At 38.6% G+C, this 6000-nt stretch overlaps 1 protein-coding gene across 12 annotated transcripts in view; it reads left to right on the forward strand.

The window, feature by feature from the left end:
- The window catches only part of MARCH8 (membrane-associated ring finger (C3HC4) 8, E3 ubiquitin protein ligase), a 111990-nt gene that overhangs the window by 38751 nt on the left and 67239 nt on the right, over nucleotides 1-6000 (forward strand). The window contains exon 1 of one of the 12 annotated variants that reach the window (XM_010854474.1): nucleotides 4822-5713. The exons of the other annotated variants lie outside the window; for them this stretch is intronic. The gene's annotated coding sequence lies outside the window, so the exon portion shown is untranslated. Of the gene's footprint in view, nucleotides 1-4821; nucleotides 5714-6000 lie in introns of those variants that run through there. 12 annotated transcript variants of the gene reach the window in all.

A 6000-nucleotide genomic window follows, 5' to 3' on the forward strand; every position in this document is an offset into this window, starting at 1 on the left:
CTACTTTATTCTGATGCATTTAACTTCTTAAAATGCATTTTGGTATTTTTAATAAGCTCATGGTTCTTGAAGACCATAGTGTTACACAGGCCAAGTCAGAGCTTTGTCTCAGACTGTTTTTTACTGGGTGGCATATGCAGGCCTTGCAGTGTTACTCTACCATCTTCCCTAAAATTCTCAGAACCCTGAACTTAAATTTTGATCTTAATTTCAGTAAAGAGTGGGAATAGGGTAATCTTGATGCCTTGTTACCTTTTGGTCTGGGGTGGGCATGACAGTGTCCGGATATGAGTTGCTTGTGAGAGAGCATTCTTCCCTGGTTGAGTGAGGGGAATAGGCCTTTAAGGATACTGTTAGTGAAATAGCATATTTTATGCCCTTCTTTAGTAACTTGTCACCTATTCTTCACTGTATTTCTGACTCAAAGATTGAAATTGCTAACCTGTATTTTATGAAACTTGTTTTTCTCTTTCTTAAAAGAGCTCTTATCCGCAGTTCTTAATAACTTATAATTGTAACCTTTTAGAATTATTCTTAAAAATACTTGGATTCCATTTTGAATTATTACAATTTTGGACTTAGTCTGATGTGGTCAAACTTGCACATATTTAAAGATCAGTTGTTTCTTCCCATTTGATATGAATTGTACCAGGATAAAAAATACTGAATTTTTGTGTTGTCTGAATTTCCACTGTTCTACTTGATCAGCATTTGAGACAGTAAACAGTGTTAGTTATAGTTTGAGTCATAAATGAAATTCCCAGTTAGTCCTGGCTCTTGTGGGAGAAAAGTTGATTCAGTCAATATTTACTGAATGGATATTATGTGACCACACTGGGCTAGAGAGTGCTAGTACAAGGGTGAGCAAAGTGAGATAGGACTTCTGGCTTTAGGGAGCTTACTGCCCAGTAAGGGTGAAAGTCATTAATTAAAGAATTTAACAAAAGTAAAATTCCAGTTGTGATCCTTGTTAATGAAGTAGAGGTTCTTCATCGATTCTGTAAAGCCTGTAAATGTGGATTTCCTGGGGATGTTGTTGTTATTGTTGTTTAAGTTTACGTTTGACTTAGAATAACTGTCAAGACTGTTTTCCAAGGTCTCTATACCACTTCACATTCTCAAGGGCAGTATATGAGGGTTCCAGTTTCTCCACATGCTACAGTTAATATCGATGGTCTTTTTGATCATAGCCCTTCTCCGGGGGATATGTTAGGTACTCAGTCATGTCCAGCTGTTTGTATCCCCATGGACTGTAACCTGCCAGGCTCCTCTGTCCATGGGATCCTCCAGACAAGAAAACTAGAGTGGGTAGTTGTTCCCTTCTTCAGGGAATCTTCCTGAACCAGGCATCAAACCTGGGTCTCCTGCATTGCAAGCAGATTCTTTACAGTCTGAACTACCAGGGAAGCTCAGGAAGGGAAGCCCAGGAGGGGTATAGTATTTTCTCATTGTAGTTTTAATTTGCAGATCATTTCATGAGCTTAGTAACTATTCATTTATCTTCTTTGGTGAAATGGCTATTAAAAACTTTTGCCCATCTTTAAATTGTGTTAAGTTGTAGGTGTTCTTTAGATATTCCAGATGCAAGTCTATCAGAGAGATGATTGTTATTTTTTCCCCTAATTCATCTTTTTAGCTTTCTTGATGATGACTTTTAGAGCACAGAAGTCTTACTAAATTTGATCATCTGATTTATCAGTATTTTCCTTTCAGTAGAATGCACAGAGGTGGTCATTGAAGCCAGAGATATGGATTTGATAACTTGGGAAAAGGGAACACAGAATAAGACTAGGAGAGGGTAAAATGGAGCTTTGAGGAATCGAAAGAGTTACTGTCATGTGAGTGAGTAAATGTGTCAAGTCAAATAACATGGGCCAGAAAATGTCCTTTAGGCTTAACCGCCATGGAGATGGCTGTTGACCTTACTGTTCTGAAGCTAGATTGTGATGAGATGAAACGTGCATGGGAGGTAAAAAAAATGTCAATTTGAGTGGAGAAGAGCTCTAGGGTATAGAAGAAGAGCCCTGTTTTGCTTTAGAAAAGCAAGATAAATGGGATGATCCCAGGAGACTTATGCCTTTCTTTTTCCCTTTCTTTTTAAAATTTTCATTGAGAGAGTGAATATCCTTATTCAGTACCTAAATCATGACCCAGGTATAATACCACATTTGGTAAAAATATGTGATATGGGTAGTGTTCTGTTTGAGGTCACATGAGTCTCCTGCCTGTTTTCTGTTTATACTTTCTCTCCATTTATTTCTTCAAAGTATTTTCAAAATGAAAAAAGTAATAAATACACACAGCTTTTTGAAAAATGTAATGGAGGCCCAAACTCTCTCATCCAGACGTCTTAGGTCAGAAGTACTTTAAACTTCAGAAATTTTCAGATTCTAGAAAGGTAATCTATACGTGGTATGTAATAGTGAGTGCTCTTATTGGGGTGATACCCATAAAACTCATTAATATTTCCTTATTGAAGTATAATACTTACACTGAGTTGCATAGGTATTAAAAGAAACTATAAATAGCTTCCTATTAGTTCAGGTCAGGTTTTGGCCCCTAAAGAGTTTAAGATTAGGTCTTAATGTTAAATAAGACCTAACACTTAATGTTAAACAAGACTTACACATTTCTTTACTAAATATAAGTAAATAGAAGCTAGCTTTGTCTTGGTATTTTTCTGAATGTTAGAAGTGTGTGTGGGAGATGCAGTACCGGCCCCTGTAATGAGCAGCAGCGGTCCTCCGCCCCACCCGCCACAGCCCTTGTCCTGCTCCGCAGAGGCAGCTCCGTATGTGTCATCGTTGCATCTTCTGACTGTTGCCTCCGTGTTTTCAAACGATACGCTCATGCTATTTCCTGACTTATCAGTATTAGACGTTACCTCTTGACTTCCTTTTATGCCCCACCTCTCTTCTCCCTGTCCACCGGGTTTGGTTATGTCATGATGTTGTTTATGTCACTGGAATATTTACACCGTAATCAGTATTGAACTACTGTTCACTTTAGAAACAAATGATTATGCTGTCTTTCTACTGTAGTTTTGCTGTTGTTACTTTGTATTCTCACTGGTATGATCGTTATTAGACTTATCCTTAGTTCTTCTAAGATGTCCAGGGTATTATCTGTCACTCCATCTTCCCTGTTGAGACTTCTTTTGCTCTGGGGACCTGCCTCTGGACATCTTACACGCATGTGCTCCACTCTGCACCAGCGGTCTCGGGCCTGCCAGTGCAGCTACAGTCCTGGAGCTTGCGCTTTGTGCCCCTCCGAAGCTATAGTGGCTCTTTTGTGCATTCTTTCTTTTTCTTTTCCTTGATTTAGTCCTTTATTTTGCTAGAGTACATCTTCCAGGAGTTTACCGTAAAAGGGTGCATGGGAAATTGATTACCTGGCTGTACATCTATAGGGATGTTGATTGGCTTGTTTAAATGGATTTTTAAAACTTTAGAAAGTTATCTTTATTTCCCTGAGGGTTTTTTTTTTTTTGCTTTTTGTGCTTATGTATTATTTTGGTTCCTTCATTCAGAGCTCTTCTAAGTTTGATCAGTAAGTGAGAAAGGCCAAGAACAGGGAGCAGAGATTACATAGACTGCACTGAACTGAGTTGTGGGAGCAAGAAAATGAAGAGCACTGAAATGTTACTTAAAAAGTGGTTACGGAGGGAAAGTGAATAGGAGCATTGAAAGTATTTTCTTTCTACTTCTGTTTTTAAAGATGAGAGACCCAAAATGCACTTTGAAATTCTGTATCAGTGTAGATTTTTATAATTTTTCTACAGCATCTAGTGATATAAACTACTTGTTTTATGCATTTTGGGGGAAAACTGGTTCTGTTCCTTTGTTGACGTGAAGGAGTCTTTATAAAAAGGATGGGATGACAATATGGGGTAAATGGGGTGGCTGATAGAGTGAGGCCCCTAAATAGCCAGGTGGGGAGGATGGCAAAGAGCCCAGGTACACTTCTAGAGTTGGGGCTGCTTCTTCCCATAACTGCATAATATAATTTATTTAATTCATGAAAGGCTTGAGAGCAGTGGGAAGGTTTATATGGTTGGTGGCGGGAAATTGAGGGACTTTTACAATAAATTGTCATTTAAACAGCAAAAGTGCCTGATCTCATGGTCAGATACACAGGGGCTTCCTTCACACAAGGAAATCTGTTATTAAGAGAGAACAGTCTCTTTTCCTCTGGTGGAAAGAAGTCTTTCACTATTTTGGAACAAGAGGTTTCTTTTATAACCATCATTAAAAGAAAAAAGCATTTACGAATAGCCCATGTTTATTATTCTTTTCTGTGTTCTGCAAAAGATAATGGTTCCTGCTGCAGACACTTTTCTGCCATAGCAACAGGGACAAACATACACTGGAAAAAGCAGTGTAAGCAGCAGATAGTCTCAATGCTGGGCAGATGCTCAGATTTATTGATGGTGGACAAGTACTAACCTCCCCTTGTCTGCCATGTTAATAATGCTGTGTTCCTAGCACTGCATGTTCTGAGCCGCCATTTCTAAGGATGTATAAAGGCCATCCCATTGCAGTTGCATTTTGTGGGAAATATGTAAACTGAAAGTAGTGTGACATGGAAATATTAATAAAGGCTTGTGTTGCGAAAGTCTTAAGTCAGTCATGTTCAACTCTTTGTGACCCCATAGACTGCAGCCCATAAGGCTCCTCTGTTCATGGAATTCTCCAGGCAAGAATACTGGTGTGGGTAGCCATTACCTTCTCCAGGGGATCTTCCTGACCCAGGGATCAAACCTGGGTCTCCCACATTGCAGGCAGATTCTTTACCATCTGAGCCACCAGGGAAGTCCAATAAAGGCTTACTATGCATAAAAATATGAAAGAAAGCAGTCTTCAAAATCAGTAACTTTGCAATGAAAGTTAGATGTAATAAAACCCTGAAAAGAAAGGCAAGCGATTCCCATAATACACTATGCTGTTTTATTTTTAAGGAAAAGCACTGTGCAAAAATATTAGAGGAATTGCTGGAAAAAATCTAAAGGGAGCATAAAGCAAACACTACGGTAGTTGAAGACATTAGTGTCCTGAGAATGCGTCTTCCTACTTTATTCCTGTAGGAAAATTAGGCTTGATTTCTATGAGGTCTTCAGAAATGTATTCATCACAGAAAATGAGCCCTCTTACGGTTGTATACATTCATCAATAACATAAAGTTCTGACTGTACCGACCTATGTGGAATGACTTGAGCTTTTAACACTTTAAAAATATGTATCTAAACTATAAAAGTATTACATTGTTACTGAAAGTTTAGAAAATAGAGAAATGAAAAGTCACTAAGTATTGCCACATCATTAAACTGCTGTTAGCATTTTTGTGAATTTCTCTCCTAGTACCTAACTACATATTAATATTAAATAACAATGACAGGAATATGCTTATTTTGATTTTTAATTTAAAACTTATTTAAAACTCTAATAAGAGTTTGCTGTGTGAATATAATGGTAAGTTTTGGTTGAGATAGGTTTTTTAATAGTTAGGCATTTTCCTTTGCTTTTCCCTAAAAGGTTTTAAAATCCTGTACTGGTGTTGAGTTTGATCATTTGATTATATTAATAGCATCTAATGACATAAATGGTTGATTCTGTAGGTTTTCCTTGGAAACCAGACTCTGTTCCTGTGTCTTCAGATGTGACAATATGCTGGTGACCCCAGTGCACGCTGTGTACATGTCCTGGGTTTCCCACAGGTGTGTCAGGCTCAGTGTGCCCATGGCCAACCCTCATGCATCTCCCAGTCCTCTCTGCATTCCAGTCTTGTGAAGGCACAGCCAGAAACCAGGGACAGTTTAGACCCCTCACTAGATCATGTCAGTCCTCGTTTTCTGATGGTCTGTCTCCTCCCTCCAAGTTCTGTTCTAGGTCTGGTCTCGGTCGTTCAGTGCTGTGTGTTACACCTGGTCTCCTCACTCCTAATGCTTTTGTGTGTGTGTGTGTGTGTGCTAGCTGCTGTTCATAGGCTTCTCATTTCTTATAT

The sequence above is a fragment of the Bison bison genome, unplaced genomic scaffold, assembly GCF_000754665.1.
Source record: "Bison bison bison isolate TAMUID 2011002044 unplaced genomic scaffold, Bison_UMD1.0 scf7180017864341, whole genome shotgun sequence".
Classification (NCBI taxonomy): Eukaryota; Metazoa; Chordata; class Mammalia; order Artiodactyla; family Bovidae; genus Bison; species Bison bison.